This window comes from Bufo gargarizans, chromosome 2, assembly GCF_014858855.1.
Source record: "Bufo gargarizans isolate SCDJY-AF-19 chromosome 2, ASM1485885v1, whole genome shotgun sequence".
Classification (NCBI taxonomy): Eukaryota; Metazoa; Chordata; class Amphibia; order Anura; family Bufonidae; genus Bufo; species Bufo gargarizans.
In genome coordinates, this window is record NC_058081.1 from 349,382,660 (window position 1) to 349,409,105 (window position 26,446).

The 26,446-nt window shown below is 43.0% G+C and overlaps 1 protein-coding gene across 1 annotated transcript in view; it reads left to right on the forward strand.

Moving 5' to 3' along the window:
* Positions 1-26,446, forward strand: part of UNC5A (unc-5 netrin receptor A) — a 554,915-nt gene that overhangs the window by 249,303 nt on the left and 279,166 nt on the right. The window lies entirely within an intron of this gene.

Below are 26,446 nucleotides of genomic sequence, written 5' to 3' on the forward strand. Positions count from 1 at the left end.
CTAAACCCATACCTGTCACCCAGCGCCTAAATACTAGGCCTCAAATTTAAATCCCTCTAAATCTCTCGTTACCCACCGCTGTACTGTTGTTGCTGGGCAAGATATTTAGTGTCCGTCAAAGCACATTTTTTGTTCTGGGTTGAAGTACAATTCCCAATTTAGCAATTTCATAATTTAGTGGTTTCTGCTATATCAGAGCTATTTGAAATCTATCCCTAAAAGGGTATATAATATTGAAGGTGCACATAGGGTCATTCAGAATAACTTCACACACACGCTTCTGTGCATTTCCAAGTCTAATTCTGTCACTAAATCCATACCGGTGACCCAGCGCCTAAATACTAGGCCTCAAATTTAAATCCCTCTAAATCTCTCGTTACCCACCACTGTACTGTTGTTGCTGGGCAAGATATTTAGTGTCCGTCAAAGCACATTTTTTGTTCTGGGTTGAAATACAATTCCCAATTTAGCAATTTCATAATTTAGTGGTTCCTGCTATATCAGAGCTATTTGAAATCTATCCCAAAAAGGGTATATAATATTGAAGGTGCACATTGGGTCATTCAGAATAACTTCACACACACCCGCTACTGTGTATTTCCAAGTCTAATTCTGTCACTAAACCCATACCGGTGACCCAGCGCCTAAATACTAGGCCTCAAATTTAAATCCCTCTAAATCTCTCGTTACCCACCGCTGTACTGTTGTTGCTGGGCAAGATATTTAGTGTCCGTCAAAGCACATTTTTTGTTCTGGGTTGAAGTACAATTCCCAATTTAGCAATTTCATAATTTAGTGGTTTCTGCTATATCAGAGCTATTTGAAATCTATCCCTAAAAGGGTATATAATATTGAAGGTGCACATAGGGTCATTCAGAATAACTTCACACACACGCTTCTGTGCATTTCCAAGTCTAATTCTGTCACTAAATCCATACCGGTGACCCAGCGCCTAAATACTAGGCCTCAAATTTAAATCCCTCTAAATCTCTCGTTACCCACCACTGTACTGTTGTTGCTGGGCAAGATATTTAGTGTCCGTCAAAGCACATTTTTTGTTCTGGGTTGAAGTACAATTCCCAATTTAGCAATTTCATAATTTAGTGGTTTCTGCTATATCAGAGCTATTTGAAATCTATCCCTAAAAGGGTATATAATATTGAAGGTGCACATAGGGTCATTCAGAATAACTTCACACACACGCTTCTGTGCATTTCCAAGTCTAATTCTGTCACTAAATCCATACCGGTGACCCAGCGCCTAAATACTAGGCCTCAAATTTAAATCCCTCTAAATCTCTCGTTACCCACCGCTGTACTGTTGTTGCTGGGCAAGATATTTAGTGTCCGTCAAAGCACATTTTTTGTTCTGGGTTGAAGTACAATTCCCAATTTAGCAATTTCATAATTTAGTGGTTTCTGCTATATCAGAGCTATTTGAAATCTATCCCTAAAAGGGTATATAATATTGAAGGTGCACATAGGGTCATTCAGAATAACTTCACACACACGCTTCTGTGCATTTCCAAGTCTAATTCTGTCACTAAATCCATACCGGTGACCCAGCGCCTAAATACTAGGCCTCAAATTTAAATCCCTCTAAATCTCTCGTTACCCACCGCTGTACTGTTGTTGCTGGGCAAGATATTTAGTGTCCGTCAAAGCACATTTTTGTTCTGGGTTGAAGTACAATTCCCAATTTAGCAATTTCATAATTTAGTGGTTCCTGCTATATCAGAGCTATTTGAAATCTATCCCAAAAAGGGTATATAATATTGAAGGTGCACATTGGGTCATTCAGAATAACTTCACACACACCCGCTACTGTGTATTTCCAAGTCTAATTCTGTCACTAAACCCATACCTGTCACCCAGCGCCTAAATACTAGGCCTCAAATTTAAATCCCTCTAAATCTCTCGTTACCCACCGCTGTACTGTTGTTGCTGGGCAAGATATTTAGTGTCCGTCAAAGCACATTTTTTGTTCTGGGTTGAAGTACAATTCCCAATTTAGCAATTTCATAATTTAGTGGTTTCTGCTATATCAGAGCTATTTGAAATCTATCCCTAAAAGGGTATATAATATTGAAGGTGCACATAGGGTCATTCAGAATAACTTCACACACACGCTTCTGTGCATTTCCAAGTCTAATTCTGTCACTAAATCCATACCGGTGACCCAGCGCCTAAATACTAGGCCTCAAATTTAAATCCCTCTAAATCTCTCGTTACCCACCGCTGTACTGTTGTTGCTGGGCAAGATATTTAGTGTCCGTCAAAGCACATTTTTTGTTCTGGGTTGAAGTACAATTCCCAATTTAGCAATTTCATAATTTAGTGGTTTCTGCTATATCAGAGCTATTTGAAATCTATCCCTAAAAGGGTATATAATATTGAAGGTGCACATAGGGTCATTCAGAATAACTTCACACACACGCTTCTGTGCATTTCCAAGTCTAATTCTGTCACTAAATCCATACCGGTGACCCAGCGCCTAAATACTAGGCCTCAAATTTAAATCCCTCTAAATCTCTCGTTACCCACCGCTGTACTGTTGTTGCTGGGCAAGATATTTAGTGTCCGTCAAAGCACATTTTTTGTTCTGGGTTGAAGTACAATTCCCAATTTAGCAATTTCATAATTTAGTGGTTCCTGCTATATCAGAGCTATTTGAAATCTATCCCAAAAAGGGTATATAATATTGAAGGTGCACATTGGGTCATTCAGAATAACTTCACACACACCCGCTACTGTGTATTTCCAAGTCTAATTCTGTCACTAAACCCATACCTGTCACCCAGCGCCTAAATACTAGGCCTCAAATTTAAATCCCTCTAAATCTCTCGTTACCGCTGTACTGTTGTAGCTGGGAAAGTTATTTAGTGCCCGTCAAAGCACATTTTTTGTTCTGGGTTGAAGTACAATTCCCAATTTAGCAATTTCATAATTTAGTGGTTCCTGCTATATCAGAGCTATTTGAAATCTATCCCAAAAGGGTATATAATATTCAAGGTGCACATTGGGTCATTCAGAATAACTTCACACACACGCTTCTGTGCATTTCCAAGTCTAATTCTGTCACTAAATCCATACCGGTCACCCAGCGCCTAAATACTAGGCCTCAAATTTATATCCCGCTGAATTTGAATACAATACATTGGGCCAAATAATATATTTGTTGTTGTGGTGAACCATAACAATGAGAAAAACATCTAGTAAGGGACGCGGACGTGGACATGGTCGTGGTGGTGTTAGTGGACCCTCTGGTGCTGGGAGAGGACGTGGCCGTTCTGCCACATCCACACGTCCTAGTGTACCAACTACCTCAGGTCCCAGTAGCCGCCAGAATTTACAGCGATATATGGTGGGGCCCAATGCCGTTCTAAGGATGGTAAGGCCTGAGCAGGTACAGGCATTAGTCAATTGGGTGGCCGACAGTGGATCCAGCACGTTCACATTATCTCCCACCCAGTCTTCTGCAGAAAGCGCACAGATGGCGCCTGAAAACCAACCCCATCAGTCTGTCACATCACCCCCATGCATACCAGGGAAACTGTCTCAGCCTCAAGTTATGCAGCAGTCTCTTATGCTGTTTGAAGACTCCGCTGGCAGGGTTTCCCAAGGGCATCCACCTAGCCCTTCCCCAGCGGTGAAAGACATAGAATGCACTGACGCACAACCACTTATGTTTCCTGATGATGAGGACATGGGAATACCACCTCAGCATGTCTCTGATGATGACGAAACACAGGTGCCAACTGCTGCGTCTTTCTGCAGTGTGCAGACTGAACAGGAGGTCAGGGATCAAGACTGGGTGGAAGACGATGCAGGGGACGATGAGGTCCTAGACCCCACATGGAATGAAGGTCGTGCCACTGACTTTCACAGTTCGGAGGAAGAGGCAGTGGTGAGACCGAGCCAACAGCGTAGCAAAAGAGGGAGCAGTGGGCAAAAGCAGAACACCCGCCGCCAAGAGACTCCGCCTGCTACTGACCGCCGCCATCTGGGACCGAGCACCCCAAAGGCAGCTTCAAGGAGTTCCCTGGCATGGCACTTCTTCAAACAATGTGCTGACGACAAGACCCGAGTGGTTTGCACGCTGTGCCATCAGAGCCTGAAGCGAGGCATTAACGTTCTGAACCTGAGCACAACCTGCATGACCAGGCACCTGCATGCAAAGCATGAACTGCAGTGGAGTAAACACCTTAAAACCAAGGAAGTCACTCAGGCTCCCCCTGCTACCTCTTCTGCTGCTGCCGCCTCGGCCTATTCTGCTGCTGCCGCCTCGGCCTCTTCCTCCGCCTCTGGAGGAACGTTGGCACCTGCCGCCCAGCAAACAGGGGATGTACCACCAACACCACCACCACCACCTCCGTCACCAAGCGTCTCAACCATGTCACACGCCAGCGTTCAGCTCTCCATCTCACAAACATTTGATAGAAAGCGTAAATTCCCACCTAGCCACCCTCGATCCCTGGCCCTGAATGCCAGCATTTCTAAACTACTGGCCTATGAAATGCTGTCATTTAGGCTGGTGGACACAGACAGCTTCAAACAGCTCATGTCGCTTGCTGTCCCACAGTATGTTGTTCCCAGCCGGCACTACTTCTCCAAGAGAGCCGTGCCTTCCCTGCACAACCAAGTATCCGATAAAATCAAGTGTGCACTGCGCAACGCCATCTGTAGCAAGGTCCACCTAACCACAGATACGTGGACCAGTAAGCACGGCCAGGGACGCTATATCTCCCTAACTGCACACTGGGTAAATGTAGTGGCAGCTGGGCCCCAGGCGGAGAGCTGTTTGGCGCACGTCCTGCCGCCGCCAAGGATCGCAGGGCAACATTCTTTGCCTCCTGTTGCCACCTCCTCCTTCTCGGCTTCCTCCTCCTCTTCTTCCACCTGCTCATCCAGTCAGCCACACACCTTCACCACCAACTTCAGCACAGCCCGGGGTAAACGTCAGCAGGCCATTCTGAAACTCATATGTTTGGGGGACAGGCCCCACACCGCACAGGAGTTGTGGCGGGGTATTGAACAACAGACCGACGAGTGGTTGCTGCCGGTGAGCCTCAAGCCCGGCCTGGTGGTGTGTGATAATGGGCGAAATCTCGTTGCAGCTCTGGGACTAGCCAATTTGACGCACATCCCTTGCTTGGCGCATGTGCTGAATTTGGTGGTGCAGAAGTTCATTCACAACTACCCCGACATGTCAGAGCTGCTGCATAAAGTGCGGGCCGTCTGTTCGCGCTTCCGGCGTTCACATCCTGCCGCTGCTCGCCTGTCTGCGCTACAGCGTAACTTCGGCCTTCCCGCTCACCGCCTCATATGCGACGTGCCCACCAGGTGGAACTCCACCTTGCACATGCTGGACAGACTGTGCGAGCAGCAGCAGGCCATAGTGGAGTTTCAGCTGCAGCACGCACGGGTCAGTCGCACTACAGAACAGCACCACTTCACCACCAATGACTGGGCCTCCATGCGAGACCTGTGTGCCCTGTTGCGCTGTTTCGAGTACTCCACCAACATGGCCAGTGGCGATGACACCGTTATCAGCGTTACAATACCACTTCTATGTCTCCTTGAGAAAACACTTAGGGCGATGATGGAACAGGAGGTGGCCCAGGAGGAGGAGGAGGAGGATGAGGAAGAGGGGTCATTTTTAGCACTTTCAGGCCAGTCTCTTCGAAGTGACTCAGAGGGAGGTTTTTTGCAACAGCAGAGGCCAGGTACAAATGTGGCCAGCCAGGGCCCACTACTGGAGGACGAGGAGGACGAGGATGAGGAGGAGGTGGAGGAGGATGAGGATGAAGCATGGTCACAGCGGGGTGGCACCCAACGCAGCTCGGGTCCATCACTGGTGCGTGGCTGGGGGGAAAGGCAGGACGATGACGATACGCCTCCCACAGAGGACAGCTTGTCCTTACCCCTGGGCAGCCTGGCACACATGAGCGACTACATGCTGCAGTGCCTGCGCAACGACAGCAGAGTTGCCCACATTTTAACCTGTGCGGACTACTGGGTTGCCACCCTGCTGGATCCACGCTACAAAGACAATGTGCCCACCTTACTTCCTGCACTGGAGCGTGATAGGAAGATGCGCGAGTACAAGCGCACGTTGGTAGACGCGCTACTGAGAGCATTCCCAAATGTCACAGGGGAACAAGTGGAAGCCCAAGGCCAAGGCAGAGGAGGAGCAAGAGGTCGCCAAGGCAGCTGTGTCACGGCCAGCTCCTCTGAGGGCAGGGTTAGCATGGCAGAGATGTGGAAAACTTTTGTCAACACGCCACAGCTAACTGCACCACCACCTGATACGCAACGTGTTAGCAGGAGGCAACATTTCACTAACATGGTGGAACAGTACGTGTGCACACCCCTCCACGTACTGACTGATGGTTCGGCCCCATTCAACTTCTGGGTCTCTAAATTGTCCACGTGGCCAGAGCTAGCCTTTTATGCCTTGGAGGTGCTGGCCTGCCCGGCAGCCAGCGTTTTGTCTGAACGTGTATTCAGCACGGCAGGGGGCGTCATTACAGACAAACGCAGCCGCCTGTCTACAGCCAATGTGGACAAGCTGACGTTCATAAAAATGAACCAGGCATGGATCCCACAGGACCTGTCCGTCCCTTGTCCAGATTAGACATTAACTACCTCCCCATAACCATATATTATTGGACTCCAGGGCACTTCCTCATTCAATCCTATTTTTATTTTCATTTTACCATTATATTGCGATGCTACCCAAAGTTGAATGAACCTCTCCTCTGCCTGTGTGCTAGGCCTAAATATATGCCAATGGACTGTTGCAGTGGTGGCTGACATGAAGCCTGATTCTCTGCTATGACATGCAGACTAATTCTCTGCTGACATGAAGCCAGATTGTCTGTTACGGGACCTCTCTCCTCTGCCTGGGTGCTGGGCCTAAATTTATGACAATGGACTGTTGCAGTGGTGGCTGACGTGAAGCCTGATTCTCTGCTATGACATGCAGACTGATTCTCTGCTGACATGAAGCCAGATCGTCTGTTACGGGACCTCTCTGCTCTGCCTGTGTGCTAGGCCTAAATATATGCCAATGGACTGTTGCAGTGGTGGGTGACGTGAAGCCTCATTCTCTGCTATGACATGCAGACTGATTCTCTGCTGACATGAAGCCAGATTGTCTGTTACGGGACCTCTCTGCTCTGCCTGTGTGCTAGGCCTAAATATATGCCAATGGACTGTTGCAGTGGTGGGTGACGTGAAGCCTCATTCTCTGCTATGACATGCAGACTGATTCTCTGCTGTCATGAAGCCAGATTGTCTGTTACGGGACCTCTCTGCTCTGCCTGTGTGCTAGGCCTAAATATATGCCAATGGACTGTTGCAGTGGTGGGTGACGTGAAGCCTCATTCTCTGCTATGACATGCAGACTGATTCTCTGCTGACATGAAGCCAGATTGTCTGTTACGGGACCTCTCTGCTCTGCCTGTGTGCTAGGCCTAAATATATGCCAATGGACTGTTGCAGTGGTGGGTGACGTGAAGCCTCATTCTCTGCTATGACATGCAGACTGATTCTCTGCTGTCATGAAGCCAGATTGTCTGTTACGGGACCTCTCTGCTCTGCCTGTGTGCTAGGCCTAAATATATGCCAATGGACTGTTGCAGTGGTGGGTGACGTGAAGCCTCATTCTCTGCTATGACATGCAGACTAATTCTCTGCTGACATGAAGACAGATTCTCTGTTACGGGACCTCTCTCCTCTGCCTGTGTGTGTGCTGGGCCTAAATATATGCCAATGGACTGTTGCAGTGGTGGCTGACGTGAAGCCTCATTCTCTGCTATGACATGCAGACTGATTCTCTGCTGACATGAAGCCAGATTCTCTGTTACGGGACCTCTCTCCTCTGCCTGTGTGTGTGCTGGGCCTAAATATATGCCAATGGACTGTTGCAGTGGTGGCTGACGTGAAGCCTCATTCTCTGCTATGACATGCAGACTGATTCTCTGCTGACATGAAGCCAGATTCTCTGTTACGGGACCTCTCTCCTCTGCCTGTGTGTGTGCTGGGCCTAAATATATGCCAATGGACTGTTGCAGTGGTGGCTGACGTGAAGCCTCATTCTCTGCTATGACATGCAGACTGATTCTCTGCTGACATGAAGCCAGATTCTCTGTTACGGGACCTCTCTCCTCTGCCTGTGTGTGTGCTGGGCCTAAATATATGCCAATGGACTGTTGCAGTGGTGGGTGACGTGAAGCCTCATTCTCTGCTATGACATGCAGACTGATTCTCTGCTGACATGAAGCCAGATTGTCTGTTACGGGACCTCTCTGCTCTGCCTGTGTGCTAGGCCTAAATATATGCCAATGGACTGTTGCAGTGGTGGGTGACGTGAAGCCTCATTCTCTGCTATGACATGCAGACTGATTCTCTGCTGTCATGAAGCCAGATTGTCTGTTACGGGACCTCTCTGCTCTGCCTGTGTGCTAGGCCTAAATATATGCCAATGGACTGTTGCAGTGGTGGGTGACGTGAAGCCTCATTCTCTGCTATGACATGCAGACTAATTCTCTGCTGAAATGAAGACAGATTCTCTGTTACGGGACCTCTCTCCTCTGCCTGTGTGTGTGCTGGGCCTAAATATATGCCAATGGACTGTTGCAGTGGTGGCTGACGTGAAGCCTCATTCTCTGCTATGACATGCAGACTGATTCTCTGCTGACATGAAGCCAGATTCTCTGTTACGGGACCTCTCTCCTCTGCCTGTGTGTGTGCTGGGCCTAAATATATGCCAATGGACTGTTGCAGTGGTGGCTGACGTGAAGCCTCATTCTCTGCTATGACATGCAGACTGATTCTCTGCTGACATGAAGCCAGATTCTCTGTTACGGGACCTCTCTCCTCTGCCTGTGTGTGTGCTGGGCCTAAATATATGCCAATGGACTGTTGCAGTGGTGGCTGACGTGAAGCCTCATTCTCTGCTATGACATGCAGACTGATTCTCTGCTGACATGAAGCCAGATTCTCTGTTACGGGACCTCTCTCCTCTGCCTGTGTGTGTGCTGGGCCTAAATATATGCCAATGGACTGTTGCAGTGGTGGCTGACGTGAAGCCTCATTCTCTGCTATGACATGCAGACTAATTCTCTGCTGACATGAAGACAGATTCTCTGTTACGGGACCTCCCTCCTCTGCCTGGGTGCTGGGCCTAAATATATGCCAATGGACTGTTGCAGTGGTGGCTGACGTGAAGCCTCATTCTCTGCTATGACATGCAGACTGATTCTCTGCTGACATGAAGCCAGATTCTCTGTTACGGGACCTCTCTCCTCTGCCTGTGTGTGTGCTGGGCCTAAATATATGCCAATGGACTGTTGCAGTGGTGGCTGACGTGAAGCCTCATTCTCTGCTATGACATGCAGACTGATTCTCTGCTGACATGAAGCCAGATTCTCTGTTACGGGACCTCTCTCCTCTGCCTGTGTGTGTGCTGGGCCTAAATATATGCCAATGGACTGTTGCAGTGGTGGCTGACGTGAAGCCTCATTCTCTGCTATGACATGCAGACTAATTCTCTGCTGACATGAAGACAGATTCTCTGTTACGGGACCTCCCTCCTCTGCCTGGGTGCTGGGCCTAAATATATGCCAATGGACTGTTGCAGTGGTGGCTGACGTGAAGCCTCATTCTCTGCTATGACATGCAGACTGATTCTCTGCTGACATGAAGACAGATTCTCTGTTACGGGACCTCTCTCCTCTGCCTGTGTGCTAGGCCTAAATATATGCCAATGGACTGTTGCAGTGGTGGGTGACGTGAAGCCTCATTCTCTGCTATGACATGCAGACTTATTCTCTGCTGTCATGAAGCCAGATTGTCTGTTACGGGACCTCTCTGCTCTGCCTGTGTGCTAGGCCTAAATATATGCCAATGGACTGTTGCAGTGGTGGGTGACGTGAAGCCTCATTCTCTGCTATGACATGCAGACTAATTCTCTGCTGACATGAAGACAGATTCTCTGTTACGGGACCTCTCTCCTCTGCCTGTGTGTGTGCTGGGCCTAAATATATGCCAATGGACTGTTGCAGTGGTGGCTGACGTGAAGCCTCATTCTCTGCTATGACATGCAGACTGATTCTCTGCTGACATGAAGCCAGATTCTCTGGTACGGGACCTCTCTCCTCTGCCTGTGTGCTAGGCCTAAATATATGCCAATGGACTGTTGCAGTGGTGGCTGACGTGAAGCCTCATTCTCTGCTATGACATGCAGACTAATTCTCTGCTGACATGAAGACAGATTCTCTGTTACGGGACCTCTCTCCTCTGCCTGGGTGCCGGGGCCTAAATATCTGAGAATGGACTGTTCCAGTGGTGGGTGACGGGAAGCCAGATTCTCTGCTATGGAACCTCTCTCCAATTGATTTTGGTTAATTTTTATTTATTTAATTTTTATTTTAATTAATTTCCCTATCCACATTTGTTTGCAGGGGATTTACCTACATGTTGCTGCCTTTTGCAGCCCTCTAGCCCTTTCCTGGGCTGTTTTACAGCCGTTTTAGTGCCGAAAAGTTCGGGTCCCCATTGACTTCAATGGGGTTCGGGTTCGGGACGAAGTTCGGATCGGGTTCGGATCCCGAACCCGAACATTTCCGGGATGTTCGGCCGAACTTCTCGAACCCGAACATCCAGGTGTTCGCTCAACTCTATTCAGAACATATAACTGCGGCCATGAATGGCAAATAATTTTTTTTTTTGTCTCTAGTGCAAGCCAAAAAGGGCTGTAATTATCTCACTTCACCACACAATGACTAATAAGCCCCTCTTTTTCTCCCACTAATACACAACAAAAAAAGGCTTCAGAACATATAACCGAGGCCGTGAAAGGCAAATAATTTTTTTTTTTGCCACTAATACTCATCAAAAAGTCCTGTAATTTTCTCACTTCACCACACAATGGCTAATAAGCCCTTTTTCCCCACTAATGCACGCCATAAAAAGTCTTTATTACATATAACTGTGGCCGTGAATGGCAAATAATACTTTTTTTTTTGCCTGTAATAGACTCGAAAAAGGGCTGTAATTTTCTCACTTCAACATACAATGGCTAATAAACCCCTTTTTTTCTCCACTAATACACAACAACAAAAAGGCTTTAGAACATATATATAACTGGACCGCACAAGGGCTAATATGTCCCCAATAACAAGAACGGTCTGCTGGAATTACAGAGGTATCATCTATTGCAAACCTGAAATGAGTAGCAGTATAAAGGCAATTTGGATACCCAGTCAGTGCAGCAATGTGTAATAGAATTGTTCCTATTACCCATGCTGTACACTCACCTATTGGACCCTGTTCTGCTTGAATACTGTGAAAAGTAATATCAGGAAGTATCACTTAAGGGCTGGTTTTACACAGGCATTGCGGAAAAAGATGCGGGTGCGTTGCGGGAACATGCACGATTTTTCCGCAGAAGTGCAAAACATTGTAATGCGTTTTGCACGTGCGTGAGAAAAATCGGTATGTTTGGTACCCAAACCTGAACTTCTTCACAGAAGTTCGAGTTTGGGTTAGGTGTTGTGTAGACTGTATTGTTTCTCCTTATAACATGGTTATAAGGGAAAATAATAGCATTCTTAATACAGAATGCCTATTACAATAGGGCTGGAGTGGTTAAAAAAAATTATAAAAAAATTTAACTCACCTTAATCCACTTGCTCGCGCAGCCCGGCTTCTCTTCTGTCTTCTTCTTTGAGGAATAGGACCTTTGATGACTTCACTGCGCTCATCACATGGTCCATTACATGATCCATCACCATGGATCATGTGATGGACCATGTGATGAGCGCAGTGACGTCATCAAATGTCCTATTCCTCAAAGAAGACGACAGAAGAGAAGCCGTGCTGCGCGAGCAAGTCGATTAAGGTGAGTTAATTTTTATTTATTTTTTAACCCCTTCAGCCCTATTGTACTATGCATTCTGTATTAAGAATGCTATTATTTTCCCTTATAACCATAAGGAGCAGCAGGGTATATGTGTGGCTTGCCACACCATCAAAAAGGAGGAACAGGACCCATTCCTGGGATCAGTGGGGGTCGCAGAATCAGACCCCATTAAACAAATAGTTATGCACTATGGTGTGGAGATGATAACTTGAAAACCTGGACAACCCCTTTAAATCCTCCTCCACCCCACCAGTATCCACCATTTGTGTCAATACTAGAGAATGTGACGCACTGTGCAGAATTTTTCAGTCATATGTCCAACCCCCTTTGCAGGTCATAATCTTTAACAAAGCCCAAGCAAAGGTGCTAGAGGAGCAATGTGAGCAAAGGGCACCAACTGAGGGTCACAATTAAAGATGAGCGAATCGAAGCTGACAAAGTTGGATTTGTTCCGAATTTCAGGAAAAATTTGATTCTGAACAAATGAGAATTTCCTTGCTCTTCGTGGTAACAAATAATTTTTCCCAACATGGCGGCTAGCTGGCTACAATGGCTGCTAAAATGGCGGCTACATGTGTGAGGACATGGGGCAAGGAAGGTGGAATGACCCATAATGCCATGCATGCAGCCAATCAGCAGCCAGCCCGGTGATGTCTCAGCCCTATAAATACGGCGGCCAACTTAGAGTCTGCCATTCACTATTGTACTTTGTTCAGGGACAGACGTGTATGCAGGCGCTAGGGAGAGTGAAAGAAAAACAAATTGTTAGAAAAAAAAATAAAGAAGCGATTTACTGGTGCAGGGAAAGGATAGTGAGAGGAATCATTTCACAGGCAGGGAGAGACGTGTGCAGATGCTTGGGAGATTCATAGGAAAATCCTCATTGTGAATAAAAGCGATTTACAAGTGCAGGGAAACATTACATGGGGATCCGGTTAGTCTCATAATACAGCTCTGTCAGTCCAGCAATTAGTTATTGGGGTGCACGTGCTATGTTTAATAGCCTTTAGTGGCTTTTATCTGTGGAAAAAGATAAATCTATACTCGGGTCACTTTTGCTGTTAACTGTGCTGATATCATTTAGTGGTCTACAACAATACGATAAATATTTACGCAGGTCACTTTTTTTGTTATTTTTCGCTAAAAGCGTTTATTGTCATATTTCTAGAGAAAAATAGACTAAGTTCATATTTGCTGTTATTTGCTCTCAAAGTGTTTCTTGTCACTACAATACGAGAAAAATAGACGCAGTTCACATTTGGTGTTATTTGCGCTAAAATCGGTTATTGTCATATTTCACTACAATACGAGAAAAATAGACTCAGTTCACATTTGGCGTTATTTGCACTAAAAGAGTTTATTGCCATAGTTCTACAGAAAAAAAGAAAAATAGACTAAGTTCATATTTGCTGTTATTTGCAAATAGGCACAGTTCATATTTGCTGTTATTTGCGCTAAAAGTGTTTCTTGTCATATTTCACAACAATACAAGAAAAATAGACATAGTTCACATTTGGTGCTATTTGTGGTAAAAGCATTTATTGCCATATTTCTAGAGAAAAAGAGAAAAATAGACTAAGTTCATATTTGCTGTTATTTTCCCTAAAAGCGTTATTGTCTTATTTCACTACAATACGAGAAAAATAGACGCATGTTCACATTTGATGTTATTTGCGGTAAAAGCGTTTATTGTCATATTTCACTACAATACAATAAAAATAGATGCAGTTCACATTTGGTGTTATTTGCGCTGAAAGCGTTTATTGTCATATTTCACTACAATACGAGAAACATAAACGCAGTAATCTCAGTAAAAAAATAAAATATATATTTGGCGCTTTTAGGGGTGTTTTCATTTGCTTTTAATTTATTTAGTTCAGCTAAAAGTATGTCAGACAGAAAAGTGGAAGGCCCTGCACAGGGGAGTGTCAGAGGCGTAAATTATTCTGGCGCAGGCGTGGCAGCAGGGGTTTCTTCCCGAGGCCTCATGTCCACATGTCAGCTAGCACTCGTGTCTTGACTAGCAACCCAGCGGTTCTTGATTGGTTGACTTGATCTTCGACTTTGTCGTAAGTGACAGCGGCACCAGCAGCCTGAGTCTAGAGTCGCTGATGAGCAGCTTTCTTTACCCGCATAGTGAAGAAACTACTCACCACCAGCAGCAGGTAGACCGGGAGCAGGACCTGAACCAGCAGGTGGTTGCATACTTTGACAGCACCCTGTCAGCCGTCATAGAAAATCCGCTGGACTAATTGGCAGCCAGACTGGATTTTTTGGCCGCAACTGGCTTAGTTTGCCCTGGAAAAGCTGTCCTGCCCGGCCAGTAGTGTGGCATCAGAGCGGGTGTTTAGTGCGGCGGGGTCTACAGTTTCCCCAAGAAGAACTTGCCTGACAAAACCTAAACCAAAACCTAAAATGTGTAGAGACTTACTTTTGTCAAGATGAATCAGGCATGGATCAACCAGGATTTCCACCCACCAATGCCTGATGCTTTAGATTAGATCATCCATCTGCACACTATGTCACCATGTGGTATTTTGCTGCAGCTGCTGTTGCTGACATGTCCATGCTATATTACCATGCCACTCTGTGGCCTCCTGATGCTGCCATCTGCACACAATGTCACCGTATCACTTTGTGGCCTCCTGATGCTGCCATGTCCACACTATGTGACCTTGCCACTCTGTGGTCTTTTGCTGCCATCTCCACACTAAGTGACCGTGCCACTTTGTGGCCTCTTATTGCTGCCATCTCCACACTATGTCACCTTGCCACTCTGTGGCCTCCTGATGCTGCCATCTCCACACTATATCACTGTGCCACTCTGGGGCCTATTCATACTGCTGCTGTCACCTCCACACTTTGTCATTGTGCCACTCTGTGGCCTCCTGATGCTGCCGTTACCTCCGGACCCTGTCATTGTGCCACTTGGTGGTCTCCTCATGCTGCTTCCACCTCACCACTATGTCATAGAGCCACTTTGTGGACTTATCATGCTGTTACCACTCTCCCCACTCTATGACGGGGTCGCTATTGTCCTTGTTCAGCCTTCTTGAAATCACTATTTATTTGAAGTTTCTTCTGATCAGTCAGAAGGAAGGAAAAATGAGACACACAACAGATCCTGTCTGTGTAGCTGCTGTAAGGCCTGTTTGGTCGCATCAGAATTGGCTTATGTTTTGGTAGCCAAAAGCAGCACTGGATTGCGGACCCATTCAAGTGAATGAGTCCACGTTTGTGATGCGGAGAGCACACGGACGGTGCTCACATATTCTGGACCCGCTGTTTGCGGGCCGCAATATGGCCATGGCCGGACAATGGCTGTGTGCATGACGCCTAAGGCTGGAATCACACATGTAGTTTTCAATACCATTCTTGAGTTAGAAGAGGATCTAGCAGAAAAGAAAACTATAAGCCCTTCCTATATCCCAGTATTTGTTTGTCCAATTCTGGCTTTGGCCAAAAAATTGCATGGAAAACCACATGTATGATTCTAATCTAATCTGCGTTTTGCCAAACAATCTTTTGGCACCAAGAAATATGTTCTGCACTTGGTTTGAAAATACTTCTTGTTGGACATGCATTACCATCGATTGACTCTGTACGGATCCAATGGAAGACTTTACTTTGGCTCTTCTTTACTGACTACAGCTTGCCAGCTGACACTTCAAATCTTCCAATATATTGTTAGAAATAGGTCAAAAAATGAGTAGACATGCCTCCCTGAATCTCTTTTATAAGATTTCATTTAAAAAAATCTATTTATACCCATTGCTCCATCTTGGAGAAAGAACCAGCCTTCCATTTATTATACTCATTCGTTGGGTACTGCTTGCTTGTCATTATTGGGCTTTGTATTCCAATTCTAAAGGACAGCTGAATTCTTTCACTAATGTAACCAGATTTCAGTTTCTGTGAATTAATGATGCTTGTATTTCAGAAAGCATAGAAAACACTGAATAGTTGCAAAGATCCAGTGTATATGTCTTAACAAATCATAAAATAATTATAATGCTGTTAGCTGACTGCTTGCAGAAGAAAAAATAGAACAGAGGTAAAAGATTGAATATAATGTGATTACATACTGTACTCTCTCCAATTTTAGTAAGAAGTATAAAACAACAATTTATTTAAACTAATTATTGGTCTGTGTTATGGCTACGAAAACCTTCCACACACCCCCATCAGAGGATCTGTTAGGAGCATCTGGTGTAGATTTCATTGAAAAGTTTTTAAGAAATAGCTGAGTATGCTGCTCTTATTTTTCTGGTAAAATGATGGACACTGGGACGGAACCTGACAGACCCCATTATATCGGAAATAAAAGTGCAGATGTGAATCTAGTGAGTGGTTTACCTATAGGTTGGGTCACCTGGTGAGATCATCAGAACAACAGCTTACCATCATTGCACTTTTAACATAATAATAGACATGCCATCCTCCATAAATATGTAAAATGGCAGTGCAGCTGCCCTTGGGGATAGTGGTGTCAGGACTCCCCCTCTCTGACCCCCTTCATGCCCAAGACAAGTACTAGCACAGAGGAGGGTAGTGATCTGAATGGGGATAGCCTTTGACACCATTAACCCCTTTGATTTGATGGTCATAGCAACCATGACATCTAAGAGGTTTGACGGTTGCACTGTCAACCTCTATTGGCCCACTGCAATGTGACTGCAGGGTAATGATGGACTGGGAAGGCAGCATGGAGCCTAACAATGGCCTTCAGGCCTGCTAACTATAGAAGCCTGTTAGGCCCTGACAAAGGCAGGGTGCATTTTGTTTTCTGACTGACAAGTGTATTACATAAGTATTTCAGTTTATTAATACTATGATCGAGGTGATTTAGATTCAAGTCCCCCAGTGGGACTATAATAGAAAGTAAAATTAAATAGTAAAAAAATGTTAAAAAATATAAAAAATAAAATAAAAGGAAAAAAGTGGCTGCAGATACCAGAATAGCTTTTTTTTTGTTCAGCCCACAACCCATAGAATGAAATAAAAGGCAATCAGAAAGTCTTTGTACCCCATATTAGCCCCAATGAAAACACAGCTTCATCAACATAAAATAAAAAAATATGGCTCTCTGAATGAAAATGAATATTTGTGTAAAAAAGTGTATTCATAGAATGTAAAAACCTATACATATTTGGTATTGCCATAATGCACTAACAGATAAAATAAGGGTAGAATGTTATTTATGCCAAGCGATTATATACTTACATATTTAGTACGGTTGAAAAAGACATACATCTATCAAGTTCAACCAAGGTATAGGAGGAGATGTGGATAAAGGAAAGTGGAGTTTAAAGAAGTGTTCTATGAATTTCTGTCAAGTGTTTATGTTGTTCTGTTTTGTTTTAAGCTATCAACTGGTTTTGCTGTGATCACCTCCTAGGTAGATTATTGTACATATTCACAGTTCTTATGGTAAAGAAACCTTGTAACCTCTGGATTATGAACCTTTTTTGCTCCTTTGTCTTTATAGGGAATTTTACGTAGATATTGTATATTTTCATATAGGATAATCATACTTAATCAGTCCCCTCTTCTCAAGATTAAATACATTTAATTATATTACTATTTCCCATAACTAAGACCCTTTGTGTGCCTTATCAGTTTAGTTTCTCTTATTTGTACTTTTTCCAGCTCTAAGACATCCTTTCTATGAGCTGCATACTCCAGATGAGGCCACACTAATTGTAATGAGAAAGAACATGGCTGCACATATTTGGAGAGTAAGCTCCCTTTAAACAGTTTGGAGAATTTGTATTTCAGAATTAGAGCAGTGGGGATTTTCCCTTTTGCCAGTACAGAGTGTGACATACAGACCTGTTTCCTCTTGCCTCCAAAAAACAAAAATGGACCTTTATTTGTCTAAAGTGAACTTTCCCACATCTACTTTAGTGCAGGAGTTACAGGACAATCAGCTATGCTGTATTCCAGCCCCCTCTCCCCAGCGTTGCCTACTTTCAGTAATAACCCACACTATTAACTACTTGAAGATTTTGAAACCTAAACCAGGGGGTAAAAGGTATATAATATGCTTGAAACCATCAATTTGGGGTTCATGCTCTGGGGGCCAGAGAAGATTGAAGTGAGCGCAGAAAACGTGTTAGTGTTGGGTATCCAGTTATTTTCTCCCCTTTTCTTTATAAATGTTTTGTTGTTGTCGTATGACATTTTTATTTTGTCCTTTTTAAATTTTCTTAAGCACTGTACATTTTTGTATAAAAAAAAGAAAATGGCTGCACACTATTATACATAAAAACAATAGAGCTAAGAAATGGGGATCATTCTAAATAAAAGTGGTACAATACATACTATAAATGAGTCAATAGAAGCTCTTAGCGCACATATTTGATCAAACATGTGTTGAGCCCATCTACCAGGTGTCAAGGTGGCTTCCGCAGATGGGTCCCTAACACTAATTTACCGCCTCTCTTGGCGTTACCTAAGCCTACAATGTTCAGGGCAGTGTAGGAACCAGCTACATAAGTACTCTGCTCAGAAGCCCCAGGTAGATGGACGTGTTCAGTCTAAAAGAGATGCTACCCTCAATTAATACTAGAAGAAAATTTAGACTAAGGGTTTAAAACTTTAATGTTCAGTTCTCGTACTTCTAATAACTCATAGCTTTTCAAAGAATGATAGCCTTGTGTGTTGGTGTGTATTTGCATGTTAACAGATCAGCAGCATCTCTTCTACTGGTGGCAGCGTATATTTGGAAAGTGTGAACTATCTTTGGGGTGTGATTTATACTCAATTTGCAACCTGAAGTGGAAGGTGCATGCAAGATTGAGCGAGTGGCGAAAGCTCAGCCCCTTGAAGTTGTGCCCACATCATGTGCTTGGATTGTGCATACATGACTAATAATTTGTAAAGTGGCAATATTACATCTCTGTCCCACGAGTCCTTGCCTTATTTAATACAGGACAATATCCTGCTAGTCTTAGAAGCAGCTGATTGACATTGTATGCTGCTATTTAGTCTATGAATTGCACTTAAATCCTTCTCTATAAGTGACTTTCCCAGTGTTACATCACCTAGGACATATGATGCATGGGGATTATTACTACCAAGATGCATAACTTTACATTTATCCACATTGAACCTCATTTGCCAAGTTGATGCCCAATCACTCAGAGTGTTCAAGTCAGCTTGTAGTTTATGGACATCTTCCTTAGACTGCACAGTATTACATAGCTTGGTGTCTGATGATGATGGTGATGATAAAAAACAAAAAACAAAAATAGCTTGAATGTTGTCATAAAATAGCCTGGGCAATTTTTTTTTATTTTTTTGGGGACAGCGGTTGATTAACAGACATTATATTTTACAAGGTTGGCTCACCTTTCATAAACCTCTACTTTAAAAGTAGGGAATTGCATTTACTGCAATTCTCCAATATGTTTCTTTCATCTCTGTGGTTCTTTTATGATAGGGAGCAGTCCCATAGTAGAACATCTGCAGGGAATTTTATGATCGGAGAATCCGTCAGCAGAATGTAGGATGTCGTTTACAAATGTGATTTCCCTGAGGCTTCTCGGCTCTGTTATCAAATTTATCCCTCTCATAAAAGGAGAAATTCCAATGTTAGAAGGATATGAAGAAATTGATTTATATCTAATTCCCAAATACTGTATACAAGTTTAGTTTCACTTTTTATTAAATCTATAGCATGAACTGAACTTTGGGTAATGCTTGAAAATACAACATGGATGCATTCTGCAAAACACAATAGAGCTGACCATTAAGGTCATATTCATATAAGTGCTGAGAGTTGCTGCAAAGTTTTGGTGTGGATTTGGCACCAAAAGTCCACAGCATTTTACAGCAAAATATATGTTCAAAATTATATCACCTTGCAACATAAGTGAACAGGAGCAATTTTCTCAGCAGGTGCAACTTTTTTATCTTCATTCTCATATTGTCGTGGACCCTAGAGGTTAGATGCCCATTCACTTTGCCCTGTCATCCTTGACTGTGAATGCCATGAGTTGGACCCCCACCAATCAGAAACTGAAGGCATACACTAGTGATATTATATCACATCTAATAGTGGAAACTATTCTTTAAAGGAGTATTTTAGATATATTTTTGTTTGTTTGTGTAATAGGAAATCATACAGTTTTCTAATGTATGTATTTAAAATTCTGCATACATACCTTTCTTATATAAGGCAGTTGACCCCTATATGCAGAAAAATGATATAGTCCATGTATCAGTCCTACATAATGCATCTATGGCTTCACTGAAACATGGTATCGGTCATTGCGACACTCTTTACACCCTGATATTCAGTAAGCAGCGGTGTTACATGACATCCTTGTGCTGGGACACAACACAGGACACATCCATGTGGTAAGTAAATAGGACTAGTGGTAGAATCATGGTAGAATTTATATTGTGGTTATTACACTAACTACAAAATTGTGTGCCTGTCTTTAGTGATTTGTAAAATGGCTGCCTGTCTCCAAGTGATGTCATTTTGTTTACAGTAAAAAAACAGCACACATAGAAATCTGGTTGTACAGAAGCACTGACAGACACGATAAGGTGCTACTGCAGGGAGCAATACTGTATCTACTGCACATGTTCTGCTCCTCAGTACACTAGTATTCTCCTGTTAGGTACGTGGGCAGTTAACTGAAATCATAGTCGCATGATACTTGTGAGGGTCACACAGTTGCTCTTCTACGGATGCATTTTACTGGACTAAAATGGACTGTACCATTTGTGTTTCTTTAGGGAGAGGCAAATGCACAGATATAATGAAGGTTTGTGAGCAAAATATTAAAAAGATGTAAATTAGAAAATTGTTCCACATCCTATTCAATACAGAAATAAATGTAATCATTAAAACCGAAAAACCACTTGATACTAATCAGTCTAAAATCCCCCACTTACACCTTTAAACCAGATACATTAATGATACAAGAGCATCTATTTGCAAAAGCAGTGAAATTTGTTATGTGACAAGCAATGACGTCTGGAAGATCATAGCACAGAAGTGAAAGAATAAATCATGTTAGATATTAGAGAGTAAAATGTGTATGTTTCAAAATAAAAATTTGAGTACACTTAGATCAAAGAGTCTGTGCATATGTAAAGCTAGAAGAACCAAAGGAGAACCTGAAGCTCCTATCAACGCATTGCCTTGTTTAGATATTTCATTGATATGTAAGAAAAAACTGAAATTGCTGGATGATGTATTTTCTTATGCTGCGTATAAATACTCTCAAGTAGCTGTGAAAATCTGTTGCTGTATCTTAAAGCAATCATATCGGAAGGTTCACAAACAAGAGAAGTTCCACAACCAAAAGCAAGAAGTCCAATTTCATTTCTAACAAACAAACAGTGCAAGTGAATAACGGAGGAAATCCAGAACACAAGAACTTTATGGTGACACTAAATCCCAGGAGGTCTTGAGAAAGCATCAGATGACACAAAAGCTGTGAGATCGAGTGCCAAGGGACTTCTTTCTGTTGTGGACTTGTCAAAATGTACAACCCTTTTGAGAATTGTCTAAAGTGGGCATCCCCTTTTAGAATTATTCAACGTCAGGGGAGGATTGGGAACTTAAAGTGGCCCTGTAAAGAAAAACTAAAAGTGGCCCCATGTTGTAGGTGTGTCTAAATTGACAGGAGGTGGGGCAACACAAGTAGGTGGGTCAGCAATACCATAGCGCAAAATACCATATACCACATAGTGCAGCGCAATAAATTGCCCCTAAATCTGCCCCTCTGTGTTGGCCATCACTAGCTGAAATTTTCTGTTCTCCTCCTCAAGTTATCTCTGATTAAAATATGAAGCAGTGGGCTTAGGAGGGGAGATGTGGGCCATAGTTGAATTTAAGAGGGCATGTGCAGTTACTGGCTGGGTACAAGAGTACCTGCTTCTCACAGTGTTAATTACCACTGAAAGCTCATTATGTACCCGGCTAGCGGAAGAGAGGGGGCTTCGGTGGCCACCTGGAAAATGTCCCTGTAATGTCTATAGCCATCCTCCCCTGTTCATTGTGGACATCTACCTTGAGAATTGGTCACACCTTAGGATCTTGCACTGACGCAATTGGAAATAGCTGTCACCTTATAGGACTGATGTCATTATATATATACCTAATAGGCAGGAGTTCTGGTGGCTATGGAGAACATACTGCATTATTCATTATTTCAAATAGATTGTAAGCTCTGCTGCCACACAGTGCTGCTATAAATGGTTTCTATGGACAAAAAAATCTCTGTGTAGACAAGAGCAAAAAAGGAGTTTATTTTTTTTTCGCACACTGATAGAATTTTCTTAGAACAGTGATCTGTGATTAGTGGGAGTCCAACCCCTGATCAGCAGAATAAAGGTGCTGCAGCCCTTGCGGGAGTGTACACAAAACTCATGTCTTTCCAGACACAGCCATACACACATGCTACAGCTCAACCTTATTAATTGACGCCCACCAATCTCACATGAATGCCTTTCCTAAGCATAGGCTATCAATGCATTCCAGGAAAATCCACTTAATGCACTGAGGAAGCATCATGGCCCTGATGATTTATTATAAAATAGAATAGGGAGTATTTTTTTGTATAGTGAGATGGTTCTCTCCAGATTGTGAAATTTGCATTGCATCCTCATGTCTCTGGATCATTCACCTGTTAAGTCACTAGTAAGAGTTTCAACTGCATATCTGTCAAACGGTATTGGTGCCTTGCATTTTTAGTAAAAGAATATTTTGGGCAGCCTACCAAGCCAAACAGGTGTAATGTTGGGAAGTTTTCCTTCTCCTTCACCATTATGATGTCTGTGTGCTTTTGCTAATATAGTGTTTCTCAGTTGTACTTTAAAAGCAAGAGTGGAGATGGTGAAGTGGGGTGGTAGAAGCAGAACTTCCTGAGGATTGTAGTTGGCCTTCAGAGTCCCATAGACAAAGAGGTTGAGAGAGATCTAAGAGCCTGTCTAAGAGAACACATATCAACTGAGGGAAACTCTATTTAGTGAAACTGGACCATCATGTCACTGTTGCCACCTGTACATTGTTCCTGTAAATATTCTCTTGAGGCCTCTTAGGCCATGTTTTGCAACCTTTGAAAGGATTTGTGCTATCCTCTGAGAGAAACTGTAATAAAAAATAAGCAGTGAAAGGGGTTGTCCCATCTTGGCTTTTCATGGTTGAGATGGAAATAACAACTGTAAGTGCCAGCTTAACTTCCAGTACAATGAATGGTAGCTACACAGATACTGTAGAATAGCAGGCCACACTGTTTGCATAACTTGGAAGTCCTGGAAGCAGCTTCCCTTGATGTGTGCATAGCTCCCATTCACTGCTATGTGAGTTACAGAAACAGCTGAGCACCAGCTGCTCGGCCATTTCAATAACACCACCTCCACTGGACAGTGCATACTGACCATGAACAACTCGAAATGGGACAACCACTTTAAACAAAATTGTGTCATGAACCTACAGATGCCCCACTATGACACTTAATAATGGACAACTAAGCAAACTAACAACCTGAAGAAGAGAGAAATTAACAACATCCAAAATTATCATAAACTACAAATCATTATAAATTATACAATATAGACAAAAATAAAAAAAGAACACTTGTACTCTCTAGGGACAACAAGGCAGAGCAATTTCTCAGGTATTGGAGTACAGAAACATACTGTAGGTTCATATCATAGCATGAATGCATATCACTTGTCAAAGTATTTAAGATCAGCACTGGTTGATAGATAATTCATAAGCTAGGATGCAGAAAGCAGACGTAAAATAATTCTTATACAAATGGTGTTGTTAAAGGTAACTACTAATACAATTGTTGCATGCAATGTGCATGTAACAATCACCACCAATACACATATTGCATATAAACCTACTTCATGCAATACTCAATGGTTGGCACTCAAATACATTAGAATCCAGTGCACATGATTGCTTTAAAGGGGTTTTCCAGGATATTACTACTGATGACCTATGCTTAGTATAGGTCATCAGTATCTGACCGGTGAGGTTCCAACACCCAGAACCCCCACAATTTAGCTATTTGAGAAGGCACCTGCACTCCTCTGAGCGCTGTGGCCTTCTCTATGCTTACCAAGCACAGTATCGTATATTGTATAGCGGCTGTGCTTGGCATCACGCTCAGCCCCATAAAAGGGTGGCGGACCCCCACCCATCAGATACTGATGACCTATCCTGAGGATAGGTCATCAGTAGTAAAATCCTGGAAAACCCCTTTAAAAAAAAGTCTTAGCATTGATATTAGTGAACTGCAAAACCAAGCCTAAAAGTATTTATAAAAGAGTAGAAGTGGGGCACTCACTAAAAGTATAGGGATCTTGAATTTATTAAGGCAATAACATGGTAAAAGTACAATAACGTAATAAAATATCATATATCAATATTGCATTGAAGTATCAAAGTTACAATAAAAGGGGAGCAAATAAAATATGGTACTATCGACAATAGGCAATAAAATATAACAATAATAAAATGCAGTGAAAAAGGGTTGAATACAGTACTATATAGATATGTAAATTAATATGGATCCCGATAAATATGGTTAAAAGTGGTGAGTTCATATGTCAGCCATAGGGACATTCACTGATTGAATCCTGAGGAATAATTCCATGTAAGGTGATCCGCTCCAACAACCAGTGTTTTTGGTTTTTGTGGTTGAACCACTGAAGAAGGGGTCTGCTTTGTGAATCCCCGAAACGCGTCTGGTATCCCCCCCCCCACCAGGACAAGTGGGTCTACAAGTCCGAGAAGCCTGGAAGTCATCACCTGTGCGCCAGAGTCATTACCGGAATCATCGGTGTTGTACTACGCAGGTAACTCATACCGCGTGCAACAAACATTTCAACTGGCGCCAATTTTGAAACAGGACATCTATCCTTGAGACCGGAGCCGTACACCAATGCACCGTGACGAGGAATCGTTATCCAGAAGCCTCGGGTAAGCACTTGTATACCCCACTCATAAGCGATCGCATTATTACAGCGGGACGCCGCTGTGCGTATCAGCAGCTAAACTGATATCCAGTAAAACTTCTTTAGCTGCATATGCTCGGGACTCTGACTTTACTTGCTTGAGAGAACCATTTAAAGACTGGTTGTTGGAGCTGATCACCTTACATGGAATTATTCCTCAGGATTTAATCAGTGAATGTCCCTATGGCTGACATATGAACTCACCACTTTTAACCATATTTATCGGGATCCATATTAATTTACATATCTATATAGTACTGTATTCAACCCTTTTTCACTGCATTTTATTATTGTTATATTTTATTGCCTATTGTCGATAGTACCATATTTTATTTGCTCCCCTTTTATTGTAACTTTGATACTTCAATGCAATATTGATATATGATATTTTATTACGTTATTGTACTTTTACCATGTTATTGCCTTAATAAATTCAAGATCCCTATACTTTTAGTGAGTGCCCCACTTCTACTCTTTTATCTATTTATCTTTATCAGACTGGGTGCTGTCTGTTAGTGGGTGCACCTCTTCTTGGATCCCCTTCTCATCTTAGTGCGACATTTCCCTTGAATAAAAGTATTTATGTCCATAAATTACTGACCAGCTATCTAGTAACCTCCGACTGATCTGTGAATGTGCAAAATTTGCAACAAAACAAGGTTTACTATGTTATAGTAATAGAAATACCATAATGACAGATGAAATGTGATTCTAGCAGTGGAAGAATGCAATACAGCCTAGTAACTGTGACAAGCGGGCAATTGTAGGAATAGTATGATGTATTTTTTTCAGTACTGATACTTGCATAATAGCCAATCATTTTATTGTGAAAATGAACATATCTGTGTGCATATCTACTGTATGTCAAAGTCTCCATAACCTTGGTCTAAAGCCCCCCATGCACATCATAGTATTGTCGGCCAAGCCCATTTTCAATCTCATGTGTATGGGGGCCTTTAAATCATCCTGTTGGTGGATCAGGCTCTTTGAATTTAAACGCCCAATCCTTTTGTTCCCCCAGGAGATATTCTTTTGTTAGAGATGTCTGAGCTTTTCTCATTTTTTTCCCATTGAAAACACATATATGATCAGCTGAGCATGTATATGTATGGGGGAGTCAAGAGAGAGAGAGCTGTCAGCCAAACAAGCATTCAACTGACAGCTATTGAAAGTGTACAGGCGACTTTAGAAATACTATTATGACCTTGACGTGGGATATAGCTAGCTACTTAGGATTTATATACAGCATTGGAAAAGAGATGAGGGCATGCTCTGACTGTTTTATTATAATGCTTTGTCTCTATTACTACTAAAAAGTGATCCGGACTGGATATTAATTGATATTGGATATTGATCCTAACCGGATATTAGAATAGTGTGCCACCGGACACGAAATAATAAGTAGACTTGGGGCTAGACTTCTGACTATAGCATCCATTGAATGGATTGGACTTTTTATGTTTATCAGCTAGTGGGAAGGAAATAGTTAACAAAGAAAACATTTCGAAGCCAGCGGTCTGTGAAA